Here is a 19,008-nt window from a genome sequence, read left to right on the forward strand (position 1 = left end):
GACATGCGATAAAGGTTAGACCCGATACAATTATGGACGTGATTTCATAATATTTGAAATCCAGGTTTGCAGATTTTCTTTGTATTTTCCATGTATTTGGGTTTTTGGCATACGCAAAGCGATTGCGATATGCAATGAAAGGACGGACCCAAAAGGCTTATAGGGGCGATTGCATATTATTTGAAGTCTGACTAAGAGGCCCGTGGTGTGTTTTTCGTGCGTTGGCCTGTGTATTCCATTATTTGGCTATTTCGGGAGTTAATGCCAGAGGAAGGCAAAATGACTGGGTTCCCCATGCCCGCCGGTTAATTTCCATTGGGAAGAGTCCATCGCACCTGTGCCATGATATAACCGGGCGTTTCTGTAACTAGAATGCATTATGGAGCATGCAGAGTTGAAGAACCAGAAAGGGATGATTCCTCATGATTGGGGACAGAGGAACAGATGGAAGCCGCAGAGTCGGAGGATTCCTCAAAGGCCACAAAGCCAAGTGAAGAAGCTAGTCTCCCTTCAGGGAGCTCATGGCTAGACAAAGAGCCACAGAGCCGAGAGCTTGAAGGTCGGAGAGCCAGAGAGCAAGATAATTGCAGAGCCAGACAACCAAGCAGAAGCAAAAGCCACCAGAGGTTGGGGGCGAATGGCAAAAGGATGATTCCTCAGAAAGAGGAAGGGACAAAGAGCTCGAGAGTTTGAGAGCCGAGTGCTTCAGAGCCAGTGGGCCAAACAAAGGCAGAGCCACTAGGGATTGGAGGCAAAGCCGCAGTCCAAAGGAGCCACCAGAGGTGGGAGGCTTGATAGTGGTAGAGCCACTGGAGGTTGGAGGCAGAGCCAAACGAATAGAGCCAGATAGCTAAGAAAGCCAAAGCTAGATGAGCAAGAGAGTTGAGAGCCAGAGCCAGTTAGCTAGAGAGCCAGAGCTGCAGAGCCAGAGAGCTCAAAACAGACTTCTAAGAGTCGTGGGTTGTAATGAAGTTGCATAACAGCAAAGAGATCAAATGATCAAGCTATTGCTGACGTTCGAAGTGTACTAATGAAAGAAGAAGGAATTCCAAATACAATAAAAGAATTCTTAGGGAGTTGGTGCAAGCCAGGAGCTCAAGATAGCCCGGAGCGTTGATTGAAGGAATCTAGTCCAGAGAAGCCTAGATCTGTCTGCAAAGTATGGACAACCAGCGGGATAAGATGGTATTCTAAACCCATAGGTTCAGTTGTAAACCAATGGAGTTAAGTGTGGAACTTGTAAAGGAAGCATTACCATAATCCCAAAAGCCTAGTTGAGTTGACTAGAGCTCATGGAGATGTAGTCCAAGATATCAGGGTGAACTCCTAATTAAACTTGTTCCCTTTATGTGTTTGTTTATTCACTGCATTTACTGTTATGTGTGTTTATATATCAATTTAAGCAAATAAAATTAAGGCAATTAGGCAGTCAAAGGCAAACTAAAAGCATACACATATTTCAAGTTATTTATTTCGCAAATGGTCAATCATAAGCATAGATCTTGGGAATATATAAGCGTTGGAGTGGGAGAGGTTCTTGTAAGCTAACAAGAAGCCTTTATTGCCCTATTTCAAAGAAGGTAATATCAGAGCTTAAGTTATACCAGAGTAGGTGGTATCATGGAGCAGGTTGTATCATGAAGCAGGTTGTATCATGATGCAAGTGGTATCAGATTAGAATGCTTGATCGATAGAGCCATCTATATGTTTGTTTGACTTGAAAGGTGTTCAAATAGTCAAATTCAGACCATTTGATTGTTTGTAAATTGACTGTTGTTTGAGTTTGCAAAGGTGAAGGGAAATCTATTGATAGCTAAGTCCAGGAGAGGACAAGAAGGAAGAAGAGATGAAGGCATTCTCCTTATCCCGAAGGACCTCAAGACAATCCTTGAAGCACAAGACGTTTGTTGCAAAAGGTTGCTTGTCTTTTGATTTAGTGCATTTCGTTGCTAATGAGATGCAAGTTGCAGGATGAAAAAGTTGAGTAGACAGACTCACTTTATTGCTGCAAACATTATGTTCATTTCAGCTTTGAAAGTACAATGTACTTATGCAAAAGTTGAAGGATGAAACATTATATTTCATTTTAGCTTCGAAAGTACAGTGTACTTAAGCGAAAGTTGAAGGATGAAATGCATGCATGAGAATCATGTGCATGAACACAAGGATGCTGATGATTTCCTTGTATTTGAACATGTATGTGTGATTAACTTGAAGAGTTGATTGCTTTGTTTTTAAACATACATGTAATATCGAGCTGGTTATCTAGTCCATCATTTGTAAATGCAGATGTAAAGACATGGAGGTGTTCACAAGATGTGAAATCTGTTTCTTTTGTTGAAGCAAGAGTTTAGGCCATCTAGTTGTTGTCTGTAATTCTATTGTTGTTGATAGTTGTTGTTGACAATATGTCAAACAGATAAAAATGTAAAATTTTGTGAAGAAGACGTAACCTCACATTTGTTTCAGCCACCTTGGATCAATGATCGAGGAAGAGAGGTTCAAACTACCTTTTGTAACCTTCTCAGCAGGAGTTATGCATGAAGTCAAGGAGGAAGACAGTTCTTCCGAGGAGGACAAGCACATCCAGAAAGGAAAGTATTTAAAGGCTTTGGTTTAGAGGCACTATGCAAGGCAAGTGTATGGAGGCTGAAGGAAGAGGGTGATGTACTCTCATTTACTGTTCAGATCAGTATATCAATCTTTTGGAGTCCAAAAGCTTTTTAGTGGGAAGGCGTGATCCAAAATGGATCTTAGATAAACCTCTAAGTCTAAATGACTTCATATAAGCGGTAAAAGGTGCTATATGGCACAAATCCTTTGTAAATCTGAGTCAGATAAAGAAAAGGGTCAAAGGCGGAGTTATATGTAAATGTTGCATTGGAAAGTTTCAAAGGGAGGACTTAAGCAAAGGTGGAAGGACTCCCCGATTAGCGATCTCTGACATATTGCATCGGAGGAAGGCTTTGCGCAATATCGGAACCCCACGCCGTTTACATGTGTGATTAGTGATTGCGATATTGGCGATTGGCGATCGGGTCGCGCAAATACCAAGGGGGCCATTACATGCAACATACGCTGATGCGATGAGCCGATAGCAATAGCGCCGATAAAGCGATCGAGGATTGACGATCGATGAATCCCCGATACAAGGGCCGTTGCGACTTGCGACATGCGATTGCAATATGTGATCAACGACCGGCACAAAGGAGTCATGCTAATGCAACGTGCGATTGCGACATGCAATAAAAGCCAGACCCGATAAGGTTATGGATGCGATTTCATAATATTTAAAATCCAGATTTGCGGATTTTCTTTGTATTTTCCATGTATTTGGGATTTTGGCCTACGCAAAGTGATTGCGATATGTGATGAAAGGATGGACCCAAAAGTCTTATAGGGGCGATAGCATATTATTTGAAGTCTGGCTAAAAGGCTCGTGATGTGTTTTTCGTGCGTTGGCCTGTGTATTCTGTTATTTGGCTATAACGGGAGTCAATGCCAGAGGAAGGAAAAATGACCGGTTCCTCGTGCACACCGATTCATTTCCATTGGGAACAGTCCATCGCACCTGTGCCACACTATAAGCATGTGTTTCTGTAATAGGAATGCGTTATGAAGCACACAGAGTTGAAGAGCCAGAAAGGGATGATTCCTCATGATTGGGGACAGAGGAACGGATGGAAGCCGTAGAGTCGGAGGATTCCTCAAAGGCCAGAGAACCAAGTGAAGAAGTTAGTCTCCCTTCAGGGAGCTCACGGCTGGGCAAAGAGCCACAGAGCCGAGAGCATGAAGGCCAGAGAGCCAGAGAGCAAGATAGCTACAGAGCTAGAGAGAAAAGCAGAAGCAGAAGCCACCAGAGGTTGGGGGCGAATGTCAAAAGGATGATTCCTCAGGAAGAGGAAGGGATAGAGAGCCCGAGAGTTTGAGAGCCGAGTGCTTCAGAGCCAGTGGGCCAAACAGAGGCAGAGCCACCAGAGGTTGGAGGTAGAGCTGCAGTCCAAAGGAGCCACCAGAGGTGGGAGGCTTGATAGAGGCAGAGCCACCAGAGTTTGGAGGCAGAGCCAAATAGACAGAGCCAGATATCTAAGAGAGCCAGAGCCAGATGAGCCAGAGAACTGAGAGCCAGAGCTAGTTAGCTAGAGAGCCAGAGTCGCAGAGCCAGAGAGCTCAAAACAGACTTCTAAGAGCCATGGGCTGTAATGAAGTTGTAGAACAACAAAGAGATCAAATGATCAAGCTATTGCTGATGTCCGAAGTGTGTTGAAGACAGAAGAAGGAATTCTAGAGACAGTAAAATAATTCTGAGGGTGTTGGTGCAAGCCAGGAGCTCAAGATAGCACGGAGCGCTGATTGAAGGAATCTAGTCCAAAGAAACCTAGATCTATCTATAGAGTATGGACAACCAGTGGGATAAGATGGTATTCTAAACCCATAGGTTCAGTTGTAAACCAATGGAGTTAAGTGTGGAACTTGTAAAAGAAGCATTACCATAATCCCAAAGAGCCTAGTTGAGTTGACTAGAGCTCATGGAGACATAGCCCAAGATATCAGGGTGAACTCCTAATTAAACTTGTTGTCTTTATGTGTTTGTTTATTTGCTGCATTTACTGTTATGTGTGTTTATATATTAGTTTAAGAAAATAAACTTAAGGCAATTAGGCAGTCAAAGGCAAACTAAAAGCATACACTTATTTCAAGTTATTTATTCCGCAAATTGTCAATCATAAGCATAGATCTTGGGAATATATAAGCTTTGGAGTGGGAGAGGTTCTTGTAAGCTGACAAGAAGCCTTTAGTGCCCCATTTCAGATCACAAACTCATTCAAATTAGTAGGCGCATAGACATGAAAACAAAGGACATTCTTTCAGAACACAAATGTTTGTTAAAGGAGGGAAATCCTCATATTTTGAGCAGGTTGGTTTTATATTTTTTTGATGGTTTGGCATTGCATCTAACTGAATGAATTAGTCACCTAAGGTATTTTTGGTTTCAATTTTCTTTTTTCATTTTTCATTCAATATTTGTCTTGAGGAATACATTTGGTTGTGTGGTCTTGTTAGACATTTAATAGTTGTAGTTGTTCAATCGTATGGTTGAGGTGAACTTTTATTATGGAAATATTTTATGTAGCATTATCATTTAATCCTTACTCCAGGGTAGCATGTTGAAGAGTTTCTTGTGAAACATTTGTATTTTTGGAAATTTTGTTATGTGTAAATGGTTGCACATGTTAATTCTTTGAAATCTGTATTGTTTTCCAGGTTGAAGACAATGAATTAGTAGATGTTTCTTCAGTGAGTGCTATGAATAACTATGAAATAGGAAAAATGATAACGGAGGCTATGAATAAAGTTGGAAGGAAAGGTGTTGTGACACTTGAAGAGAGAAAACGTGCATAAAATAATCTGTATGTTGTGGAGGGAATGCAATTTGATCGTGGTTATATTTATCCACACATTGTGACAGATAGTGAGAAGATGTTTATGGAGTATGATAAATGCAAGGTAATTGATGAAAAATAAGTTTCTTCTTGTTTCTTTTTTGTGTTGTTATTCATTTGTTTTCCTTCTAATGTGAGACAAAATAATTGAAAATCACACTCTTTTTTAAATAAAACCCTCAATATTTCATTGCCATACACACTTGGCATACATATAGGTGGAACATTGATGTTTTGCAAGGTTCCAGCTAGGTAGAAACCTGGTTATATCAAGGTTCCAAGAAATTCTATCTGGTTCTTAACCCTTACTCTCAATAAAATTGTGAAATGATTTCCTAGTCACTTCCATCTTACTAGTATGCATATCATACACCCTCGAGGTTGATTTTGGGTTTTATTGGTTTGTATGAAATTGTATATTTTGTGCCTCAAGGTATTTTTTTGTTGTTTACTAAATTGGGAGTGTTGATTTAATGATAAAAAAGAAAGATGAGCATTGCTAAGCATAGGGTTGCTAAATATCTATTTGTTTGTGTTTTCTTTTTCATTCTACTTATCAAGCACTGGAATTGAATCTTTATCTATTGTAAATTGCAACTTTTTTTGGTTGATAAGAAGATCACAAATGCAAGAGACATGATCACAATATTAGAAGATGCCATCTGTGGGAGGTATCCCATTTTGATCATTGCAGAGGACATTGAACAAGAAGCTTAGTTATTGTTGTTGTCAACAAGCTTTGGGGTGCATTGAAGGTTGGTTCTTTGAAAGCTCATGGATTTGGAGAGAGGAAAAGCCAATACTTGGATTTCATTGCCATATTGACTGGAGGTACTTTTCTATTTGAGCTACATTACTGAGATAAGACATTATGACATTCCTTTTGTTTGATTTTTATCTTTTCTTATCGAGATAACATATTTATTTAAAGGGTGCTAGCTGAATGGAAGAGAATTTGCCTTGCAAGTAGGAGGTTGGTGGTTCAATTTCATCATGCCCTAACATGAATTAGTCATTAAAGAGGCAAAGAGATTCACATTTTATATTTTTGTTTTCTAAAGACAATTTTTTGTTGTCTCTAGAGAGACAATAACTAGGATTAAAGACATATTGTCTCTATATGGGATTAAAGGCATATTGTCTCTATAGAGACAATATGTCTTTAATCGTAGCTATTTTCTATTCAGAGAAAAAAATGAATTGTCTCTTAAGAGACAATAATACACATATTCTATATTGTCTTTTTAAAGACAGTTTCTTAAGACAATAATTTGAGACACTCACTTAAAGACAATATTTAAGACAATTTATAAGCCCTTTTTGTCTCAAGTTAATACAATTTACTCAAAAAATGTCTTAAATATTGTCTTAAAACTCCCCCTTTTTCGATTGTGTATAGACCAAACCAGAAATAATGTCCATGATGCATGAGCATTTATTAATGATTTCTCTAATTGAACTGATGAGTTATTACACAAACTCAAATTTTCATTTTAATTTTAATATTTAGTAATAGTTATGGAAATCTTTATGATTAGGATGTTTTTATGCATATCAATTAGTTTAGTAGGTAAAAAATCAAATTAAATAAATTACCATATTATTAGATAGTTTTTAAAAATGCTTGATTTTATTAGTACTAAATATATTTTTATGTATGATTTTTTTTATGTAATTAAAAAAGGAGAGATATGGGAGAGAGAATGTGTGAAGCTACCAACATGCAATCAAAAGCTTGACACATACAAATGATTTGAAAAAGAATGCAACCATTTTGTTTTATTAATAATTGTAAAACAATACATGCCAATCTGATTAACAATGAAGCCCTTGCCATTGACGTGGAAAATTTCTCATCAAATTGCTAAACTAAAACATTGAAGCACACTTGTGAACCTTGGATGGATTGGTAGGTGATGAAATGGATAATGGGTTGCATCACCTTTGCAAATTTTGTAGTGCTCATAAATGACATCCCATTAGATTTATTTCCGTCTTCTCGTGGTTGGTGTCATAGATGTTCTATATCCCCTCTATTATTTATGATGGTCATTAGGTTTTAATATTATGGTTGAGGTGAACTTTTATTATGGAAATATTTTATGTAGCATTATCGTTTAATCCTTATTCCGGGGTAGCATGTTGAAGAGTTTCTTGTGAAACATTTGTATTTTTGGAAATTTTGTTATGTGTAAATGGTTGCACATGTTAACTCTTTGAAATTTGTATTATTTTCCAGGTTGAAGACAGTGAATTAGTAGATGTTTCTTCAGTGAGTGCTATGAATAACTATGAAATAGGAAAAATGATAACAGAGGCTTTGAATAAAGTTGGAAGGAAAGTTGTTGTGACACTTGAAGAGGGAAAACACGCATAAAATAATTTGTATGTTCTAGAGGGAATGCAATTTGATCGTGGTTATATTTATCCACACTTTGTGACAGATAGTGAGAAGATGTTCGTTGAGTATGATAATTGCAAGGTAATTGATGCAAAATAAGTTTCTTCTTGTTTTTTTTGTGTTGTTATTCATTTGTTTTCCTTCTAATGTGAGACAAAATAATTGAAAATCACACTCTTTTTTAAATAAAACCCTCAATATTTCATCGCCATACACACTTGGCATAAATATAGGTGGAACTTTGATGTTTTGCAAGGTTCCAGCTAGGTAGAAACCTGGTTATATCAAGGTTCCAAGAAATTCTATCTGGTTCTTAACCCTTGCTCTCAATGAAATTGTGAAATGATTTCCTAGTCACTTCCATCTTACTAGTATGCATATCATACACCCTCAAGGTTGATTTTGGGTTTTATTGGTTTTTATGAAATTGTATATTTTGTTCCTCAAGGTATTTTTTTGTTTGTTTATTAAACTGGGAGTGTTGATTTAATGATAAAAAAGAAAGATGAGCATTGCTAAGCATAGGGTTGCTAAATATCTATTTGTTTGTGTTTTCTTTTTCATTCTACTTATCAAGGACTGGAATTGAATCTTTATTTATTGTAAATTGCAACTTTTTTTGGTTGATAAGAAGATCACAAATGCAAGAGACATGATCACAATATTAGAAGATGCCATTTGTGGGAGGTATCCCATTTTGATCATTGCGGAGGACATTGAACAAGAAGCTTAGTTACTATTGTTGTCAACAAGCTTTGGGGTGCATTGAAGGTTGGTGCTTTGAAAGCTCATGGATTTGGAGAGAGGAAAAGCCAATACTTGGATTTCATTGCCATATTGACCGGAGGTACTTTTATATTTGAGCGACATTACCGAGATAAGACATTATGACATTCCTTTTGTTTGATTTTTTTCTTTTCTTATCGAGATAACATATTTCTTTAAAGGGTGCTAGCTGAATGGAAGAGCACTTGCCTTGCAAGTAGGAAGCTGGTGGTTCAATTTCATCATGCCCTAACATGAATTAGTCATTAAAGAAGCAAAGAGATTCACATTTTATATTTTTTTTTCTAAAGACAATTTTTTATTGTCTCTAGAGAAACAATAACTGGGATTAAAGACATATTGTCTCTATATGGGATTAAATACATATTGTCTCTATAGAGACAATATGTCTTTAATCGTAGCTATTGTCTCTTCAGAGAAAAAAATGAATTGTCTCTTAAGAGACAATAATACATATATTCTATATTGTCTTTATAAAGACAATTTCTTAAGACAATAATTTGAGACACTCACTTAAAGACAATATTTAAGACAATTTACAAGTCTTTTTTGTCTCAAGTTAATACAATCTACTAAAAAAATGTCTTAAATATTGTCTTAAAACTCCCCCTTTTTTAATTGTGTACAGACCAAAGCAGAAATCATGTCCATGATGCAAGAGCATTTATTAATGATTTCTCTAATTGAACTCATGAGTTATTACACAAACTCAAATTTTCATTTTAATTTTAATATTTAGTAATAGTTATGGAAATCTTTATGATTAGGATGTTTTTATGCATATCAATTAGTTTAGTAGGTAAAAAATCAAATTAAATAAATTACCATATTATTAGATAAGTTTTAAAAATGCTTGATTTTATTAGTACTAAATATATTTTTATGTATGATTTTCTTTTATGTAATTAAAAAAAGAGAGATATGGGAGAGAGAATGTGTGAAGCTACCACCATGCAATCAAAAGCTTGACACATACAAATGATTTGAAAAAGAATGCAACCATTTTGTTTTATTAATAATTGTAAAACAATACATGCCAATATGATTAACAGTGAAGCCCTTGCCATTGACATGGATAATTTCTCATCAAATTGCTAGACTAAGACATTGAAGCACACTTGTGAACCTTGGATGGATTGGTAGGTGATGAAATGGATAATGTGTTGCATCACCTTTGCAAATTTTGTAGTGCTCATAAATGGCATCCCATTAGATTTATTTCCATCTTCTCGTGGTTGGCATCATAGATGTTCTATGCCCCCTCTATTATTTATGATGGTCATTAAGTGTTTAAGCTTAATGATCAAATAGGTCAAAGATGATGGTAACATTAGAGGTGTTAAGTTATCAAAGAACATATTTATCATGCATTTTATTTTTTTGACAATGTTTTGATTTTTGTTGATGGGATTGTCTCGGAATGGAAAGTATATAATGTTATTTTCTATTCCTTTTGTGTTGCAACTGGAATGTTGGTCATCTCGGTTACATTCTCATTTTCCAACACAATATCCCTGCTGAAATTTGCGATCCATTACCGCCTTCCTTCCTTACAAGATGACACAATTGGAGCATGGTATTACCTATATTGGCTTTCACCTTAAGCCAAACTGCTATCTAGTGGAGGATTGGATGTGTTTAGAGAGGCGCATTGACCATCGTATTAGTATTTGGTGTAACAGATGGCTATCCATTGGTGAGAGGATGATATTGGTGAAATAGGTCTTTGAAAGCATACTTGTCTTATGGATTTTTCTTTCAAAGGTTGCTAAAACAATTCTTGGGAGGATCAGATATATTATGTCTAAGTTTTTATGGGCAGGATAAAAGAAAAGTTGTGGCTTTCATCTAGTTAAATGGGAGACTCTCTCACATCCAAAATATAGTGGGGGTTGGGGTTTTAATAACCTCTAATGGTTTGGTTTAACATTGGCTATGAAAAGTTTTTAAAGGGTGATAACTGGTTCTGACATTTGGAGCAATATCTTTGTAGAGAAATATTTGAAGAATCTACCTGTCATTGATCCTAACAATAATTTGAATTATGTTGGGGGTTAAAACATATGAAGGAGTCTAATGGATGCAATATTGTGGATCATAAGGTGGATGGCATGGAATGTTGGGCATGGAGACAAAATTTGTCTAGAAACAGACCCTTTTACTGGGGTGTTGACCTTTTACAATCTATGTCCACATCTTATTACTGTACTGAATTTTCGTGGGATCTATAAGCTTGGTCATGCTTACATGCCTAGTGCATAGGAACAAAAAAATGGTAGATGGATTAACTCTCACGATCTGGGCCTTCGGGGCTCTCCAAATGATCCAGGTGGATGTTGGTGGCCACCCACCTATCCCATTTGGACCCCCACAACTGTCTCTTTCAGTTTTCTCTGTTTCCTTAATTATAGCACAGTTTACTATTTTTAGCAATTTTTCAGGTCCTAAACTTCCGGAGCCGTTTTGAGGCCCTAAACGACGTTTTTTTGGAAATCCACCGCCAGCCATTTTTCTGTCTAAAAATCGTCTTTTCCGTCGTAGTCCTCGGAGAGATCTTTCCAACGGGCTATCATGCGCATCAAACGGAGATAGTACGAAGAATTCGCGACCCCGGGAAGTTGATGTACCAACTTACCCAAAAATGGGGCCCACAATTTGGCGTTTCATCTTCTAGGGTTAGGTTTTGGAATGTGAAGGGTTTTCCATTGTTTCTCAACAATAAATAGGCCCTCGAGCCTCATTGTAACACAGATTTCGAAACAGTTCAGAGGCATGTAGCAGACACATCTCTTCTCAGAGATAAGCTACCATCGCCCTAGCTAGGTTATTTCTATTTGTAAGCATATTTCAGTATTCTCCATTAATGAAATGAAGTATTAATTCCACTGCATCTCTGTTTTTATGGTTATCGCATCTCTGTATTTATGGTTATCTCTGTAATCTATTGCGTTCCTGCTTAAATCCGGATCAGTGGTATCAGAGCGGTCTGCTTTTTCTCTGTTTTTCTTTGCATGTCCCCAACGAGGTCGGGATATAAGGAGTTAGGGCTTGAATTGGTCGAACCTTTGCAAGACCAGCCTCACAAATCTCGACGACCTCCCATGGCGGATGAGAAGAAAGACGAGGGGGCAGGAGATCCTATCAGAATCTTGCTCGAAGAAGCCCTCGAGCGGCAAAGGAACGCGATGATGGATAGCTTTACGCAGATCCTTCAGCGGCTACCCAGAGGTGACGCATCGGCTTCCAATAGCTACTCTGGAAACGCCACACCGTTTAAGGTACAAGTTAATTTTGAAATCCCCATCTTCGAGGGTCAAATAGACGCAGATGCCATAGATAAATGGTTAAATCTGCTAGATGGGTATTTTTCTGTTCATGAATTTTCAAGTCGGGAAAAGATCGTTTTCGCTCTTCTCAAAGCAGCCCCCCACGTCAAGGACTGGTGGGAAACATACTGCGAACAGAAGGATGAAAGTACAGGCTCATTGTTTTCAGCCGCACCCACTTGGAATGACTTCCGGGATGCCATCAAGGAGCAGTACTACCCTGTCAAAAGCTATGAGGACAAATACATCAAATGGACCACACTGCGGCAGGGACGAGACCAAGATGTGCCGGAGTTCACAAACATTTTTCATACCCTTCGCACACAATTGGGTATCAAAGATTCTGAGCTGCATCTGGTACTCAAATACCGCGGCTGCCTACACAGATACATCCAGGAAGAGATGGAGTTCTTGAACATCTCCTCACTCGGCACAACATACCGATATGCTGTCAAAATCGAGCAAAAGTTCAAACAAAAGAAGCGAGACTTTGGATCTGCAAATCCAAAGCCCAAAGGACAAAGCCAAGGCGGGGTGACCCAAGACAACCCATCGAAGCTGCAAGAAAAGAACAACACCACGAAGCCGAAGAAGGACACAGGAAAGTGGTGTGAGTTCCACAAGAGTCCCACTCATAACACAAGTGAGTGTCGGACCAAGCAGTCCCTGGTGGCCGAGTTGAAGGCTTCCGAATCAGATGCATGTTCAGACTCTGAGTCAGAACCCGACAAGGGGAATGACAAAGGGAAGCATATCATTGATGCGGATCCCAGCGCCACTGTTGCTACTGCCAAGATCCAGAAAAATGAGCCCGAAGATGCAGAGGAGGGGGAACGTCTTTTCCACTCACAGATGTGGGTGAAGGGTTCGCCGCTGCAATTCATTGTCGACAGTGGTAGCCAAAATAACCTCATTTCAGCAGAGGTCGTGAAGCGGTTGGGCCTACCAACTACACCACACCCACAGCCGTACAGTATCGGTTGGCTTCACGAAGGACGAGATCTCAAAGTTCGCCAGCAGTGCCACCTTCCCTACAGCATCAAGCCCTTCACAGACGAGGTATTGTGTGATGTTACACCTCTGGATGTTTGTGATGTACTATTAGGCCAACCATACTTGTGGAGGCGACATGCTGTGTATGAGTCAAGGCCTCGCGCTGTCATCATTTCTTTGGATAATTCATTATACAGGATACCGGAGGTAGCCCCACCTACCGCCACCTCTTTGATCACTGCTAAGAAAGGCAGCAAGCTCATCTCACAGACTAGGAAATTTATTTTCTGTCTGGTTTGCTCCCAAAGTAAGGGGAAGATCACTGCTACATCCATGACCCCCGCGAAGGGTTCCTCCACACAGCAGCAGCAACAGAGGGATACAGTCGTGACATAACACAAGAACAACTTCTCCTTACTCGGAGGGGTACCACACAAGTTTCAGGGGGGCGACAAAGTTTGGTTACATTTGCAGAGGGAGCGCCTTACCAGAACCCATCAGAAACTCAGACCACTTCGACATGGTCCTTACACCAGTAACAAGGCTACGGGAAACAATGCTTTGAAGCACAGCATTCCTCCATTCCTTCGCTTGCACCGAGTGTTCAATGTGGACCGTCGCCGACCATGCTCCCCACCATTTCTGGACACATCAGAGATTGCAGAACAGCTCACCAGAGACCCAGCTCTGCAGAAGCTTCCTCATCTCAGGGAGGAACTCAACGCAATGGAGACCATTGCTTCCTAAGGGGGGAGGAATGATCCAGGTGGATGTTGGTGGCCACCCACCTATCCCATTTAGACCCCCACAACTGTCTCTTTCAGTTTTTTCTGTTTCCTTAATTATAGCACAGTTTACTATTTTTAGCAATTTTTCGGGTCCTAAACTTCCGGAGCCGTTTTGAGGCCCTAAACGACGTTTTTTTGGAAATCCACCGCCAGCGATTTTTCTAACTAAAACTCGTCTTTTCCATCGTAGTCCTTGGAGAGATCTTTCCAACGGGCTATCATGCGCGTCAAATGGAGATAGTACGACCAATTCGTGACCCCGGGAAGTTGATGTACCAACTTACCCAAAAATGGGGCCCACAATTTGGCGTTTCATCTTCTAGGGTTAGGTTTTGGAATGTGAAGGGTTTTCCATTGTTTCTCAACAATAAATAGGCCCTCGAGCCTCATTGTAACACAATTCGAAACAGTTCAGAGGCATGTAGCAGACACATCTCTTCTCAGAGATAAGCTACCATCGCCCTAGCTGGGTTATTTCAATTTGTAAGCATATTTCAGTATTCTCCATTAATGAAATGAAGTATTAATTCCGCTGCATCTCTGTTTTTATGGTTATCGCATCTCCGTATTTATGGTTATCTCTGTAATCTATTGCGTTCCTGCTTAAATCCGGATCACCAACCTTCGAGTGAGATGACTTAATATCTAATTTGTCATGTAGTGGGTTGTTACTCAACAACAGGGACGATACCACTCTTTGGCTTGGGAACGCATTCATTGGATAGGTCATGGCCAGATTCGCTTATGATGTCATCACTAAAAAATTTGATTCGTCTTGTGTAAATTGGTGGAAGCAGATCATTTGGAAATGGCCAATCCCTCCAAAACTTAAGTGTTTTATCTCGTTGGCATTGGACAACAAGATTTTGACCTACGATAACTTGATTCAACACGGATTCAAAGGTACAAACATTTGTATCCTTTGTATGTAGGGATCAGAATATGTGGATCACCTTTTCTTTAACTCTAATTTCTCTAGAGCCTTGTGGTATGAATCATTGTTCACACTTAATCTTTGGGAATGTGGTCCAATCAATTTTCTGGAATCTTTGATTGAATGATGGGTTCGTAATTTGGGGCACTATAAATATGTGCCAATCTCATTGCATGGAGCATATGGAAAGTCCGCAACAAGAAGATCTTTGAAGGCCCACATTTTCGACATCTCCTGGATTCTTCCTCAGATACTAGGTTTTTTTATGACTATCTTTGACCTTGCCGTCCAGAAAGGTTTGCTATATCCCTTTTCTGATGGCTCCTATGATGGATTATGTTGGTTTCTTTGATAAGGCATAGTAGTGGGGCATTTGTGCATGTGGTGTTCATATCATCCTTCTTGTTGATATCATTGTTCTTCTCTAGTTGATATCATTGTTGTTCTGAATAGATTATGCACAAACCTCCACTGTTCGAAAGTTGAGATTACACGTTATGTAGTAAACGACTGTTGGCTTTTTGAGCTTTTTAGGAAGTGATTGTAGATCCGAAGAAATTTTCTTGACTGCCACTATGGGCATAGTAACAATTTTGACTTTCGTCCCCTTTGTACAAACCTCACTTATTTTATTTATTATCTTACATGATGAACTTACGTAGATTGCAAATTAAGATTAAGAAAATATCAATTATTTCACTTTTCAATTATATTTCTAACATATTCTAAAATTCTACAATATACATCCATCTTATATAGTTTAAATCTAAATCAAATAACAAATATAAAATATCATATATTAAACCAAATTAATGATATAATTGATTGTCGGTTTTTTTTTTCATTAAATACTATATCATTCCTATCCAATAAATAAAAATGAAAATGCAATAAGTAGAGATAAAAATAGTGCTCAATATTTATCTAAAATAAAATATATCATATTAAATACTATATCATTCCTATCCAATAAATAAAAATGAAAATGCAATAAGTAGAGATAAAAATAGTGCTCAATATTTATCTAAAATAAAATATATCATGTTAAATTTCATATAAAGTATTCACAAATAAATTTGTTTACTAAAAAGACATCTGGTATCTCTCTAATGTCAACGCCAATATGATTACGGAGGTTAAGTTCCTATGACTTATCATTGTTTTCAGTCTCATCTTTATCACAGTCGAATGATCCGAATAACTAATGTCCACGTCGAGATACATACAAAGCTTAAATTCCGATATTAAATTATAGATTATATAATCTTAATACTAATTTTAATTATATAATCTTAATACTAATTTTAAAATATATAATCTTGATACTAATTTTAATTTTAATAATCAAAGGAAGAAAAATGCAAATTAAAAAATCAACAAACTTGAAAAAATTACAATCAAACCTATCACCGTGTATTAAGGGATGAAACTTAGTGAGATTAATACTCATCCGTCTGAGGTTAAAGATAAAACTTATGTTACATCAACCAAGTCCATATTACGTTTATGAAGAGAGTTACAATTAAAATGTTTGGGTTTTTGATTTGGTGCGTTGAAATGATGTAATGCACCCAGCACAAAACTGACTTGGCCTCTTTCATTCCAAGTCAAAACAAATTACTAACCTATTAGGTATGAACAACTTTTCCATTTTAATACTATTAAAAAAGTTGATTTAAATAAATGTGAATATTACAATTTAGTTAATATTATTTTATTCATCTTACACTTGAAAATGGAGTTGTTTTTATTGTAGATTTTTTTCCCTTGATTATGTAGTGTCAGTGTGTCATCAATATTATGGGCAAACGAGTTCAAAAGTGCTTCCTTTGTTGCATCTGGCTGCCCACCATGCATTTCTTTGGGGTGGGGATCCAAGGATTAGTTCAAGAGAACTATCTGGCATATATGTAAGCCTACGGGCAGAGTAGAGGGAGAGGCCACTGATAGCAGAAGATCAGGTCACGAGACAGAGAGTCTCGTTATGTAATCAACTATTTATATGTTTATATACAGAGGGATTCGATTCTGAGTATGCAAATGTGTGAATCGAGTGTTTTATGATTGATTATTGTGAACTCGTAGGTTCTGTAATGGAGGTTGCAGGCAGAGTCGAAGCAGAGTATAGAGGAGAAGAACGAACCAAGCGGTTCATGATGGATCTTTGAATCCATTCGAAAGATCAATTAAAGCCCAGTGTCAGTGATAAAAAATCACAAAAATCAAGCTCATGAGGGAGTTGCAGCGAAAACAGTGAAGGAATCGAACCCTTTGAGGAGGAGCTAAACCATGGAAGAACTGAAGACTTAGCATAAAAACTAAGTAAGAAAGGAGGAGCGAGAAGTGAAGTATCGGCGCTCAGCAACCATTGGATATGGAAGATCAACGGTCCAAATGATGTTGTTAACGAGCAAAGCGAAATATCGCATCCCTAGAGTTTATTACTCAGTTTAAGTCCCACAAGTATAAAACCCGACTTACACTAAAAATGAGTGCAAAACATAGTCGGATTTAGAATCTGGACTTGAAATGTTATAAAGGGTGGCCTATATCCTTATCGGGTCTAGAAGATTGATCGGATCAACGTTTTGAAGTGGAAGGGGTCTGACCTTAGAGGAGAGCGATTACGATAATGCGATGGATCCTGGACCGTCGGATTGAGAGTCCATATCGACGACCCACATCTAATCGCTAATCACATATCGGAGTAGTCAAGGGACATTGCGATGGAATACTGATAGGCTGATCAGCAATGCGCTGATAGTCGTTGGATCGGCGAATGAAATGGACGGCAGAGATTGAGTCGGAGATCGGAGTTCGACAGGAATAAGTGCCGAATGGAAAGCGGAAGATACGGACCCGACAGAGTTTATAGTGGCAGGTCTATAAGATTTGAAATCCAGTTATAAGTACTGGAGCGGGTTTTTCCCGTTATTCCTTTGTATTTGCGTTCAAGTGATGTGGCCCGATTCTAAAAGAAAATCACATATCGGAAAGCGAAAGGAGTATGGGTTAATGTAAGACCCGCAGAGGAGCCAATAGTTGATTGCGATAAAGGCAATCCTCCGGAAGTGTGCAGAGGCCATACCGAGACGAAAAAAAGGTGCGATTGCATATGTTTTCCTTTGTAAATGATTTATAAGGAAAAAGCGCCGAAGTGAGGTTTTGATGTGTTAAACCCATACGTAACCAATGTATAAAGGGAGATGGTTATATATATGTGAATTATGGGTTCATAAGGGTTGAGTGAGGAAGCTTAAGTCCCGATAAGAAGGATATAACGAAATACTTTAATAAATGGGTAAATGAAAGCTAGAGGATTGATTTAACTCCTGATAGAAGGTTTTAAGCAGGGTGATTGGTTCCAATATAAAAGGAACTGTTGATAAAGGGGCCTTAACCATGTAAAGTGAAGATTTGACTCCTTCGTGAGTCAAATACCTGGGACAAATGTAATTATGCATGTTTATGCATACTGTGGGTATGTGCAGGGGTAACCCCTACATCATTTGGTGTCAGAGAAGAATTGTAATTAAAACAGAACAAAGAAATTCTATGTGAAAGAATTGAGAACAAGTTATGTGTTAAGGTGTTTATGAAGGCAAGAGGAAGGATCAGATTTTAATATGATAAGAAGAAGACACACATAAGTGATATGTAGCAGAACTTGCAGATGCAAGAGATAGAGGAAATCCATTCAAAGTACAGGTGGAATGGTGAAACAAGATCATGCTGAGATCTTAAAGGTGAGATAATATGTTCTGTTTTAAATTGACAATGTGCGTTTTTACACTAATGCATAGGTGACAGTAAGAGAAGCTGTGAGAGGAGAACCAGATGTGTTCTTGAAGATAGAGTAAGGAAAACACTCTGAAGGAAAAGTGACATTGAACCTGAATAATCCAACAAGAGATTGGACATAGAGGACAGTTGAAGTGTTCTCAAGAGAGAGTGAGAGATTGCAGAAGCCTAAAAGGAGCAAAGGTGTTGCTCAAGAGGAGGTTCTAGATAGAGGATTGTGCTTGCCAAAAGACTGAGTGAGGAGAGCTTAGTGAGGTAAGATTGCAGCCAGCAGGACTAGCTGTTGCAGATAAGAGAGGAGCTTATGAAGAAAGAGGAGAAGAAGATGACTACTGATAGTCATAACGGAGGTTCAGAGAGAAGCCACAACAGAAGAAAGATGAGGAAAGAGGATGCCAAGGAAATTGGCAAGAGGATAAGCCAAGAGGAAATTGACCAGGATATTGCAAAGTTAAAAGAACAACTCGATGCATTAAGGAGAATACTAGAGGAAAGCCAAAGACAAGGTTGGGTATTGAGGAAGAAGCCAGTAAAA

Source organism: Pinus tabuliformis, chromosome 2_2 (assembly GCF_031772625.1).
Source record: "Pinus tabuliformis cultivar Carrire ecotype Pingquan chromosome 2_2, CPIR1, whole genome shotgun sequence".
In the NCBI taxonomy this organism is placed as follows: Eukaryota; Viridiplantae; Streptophyta; class Pinopsida; order Pinales; family Pinaceae; genus Pinus; species Pinus tabuliformis.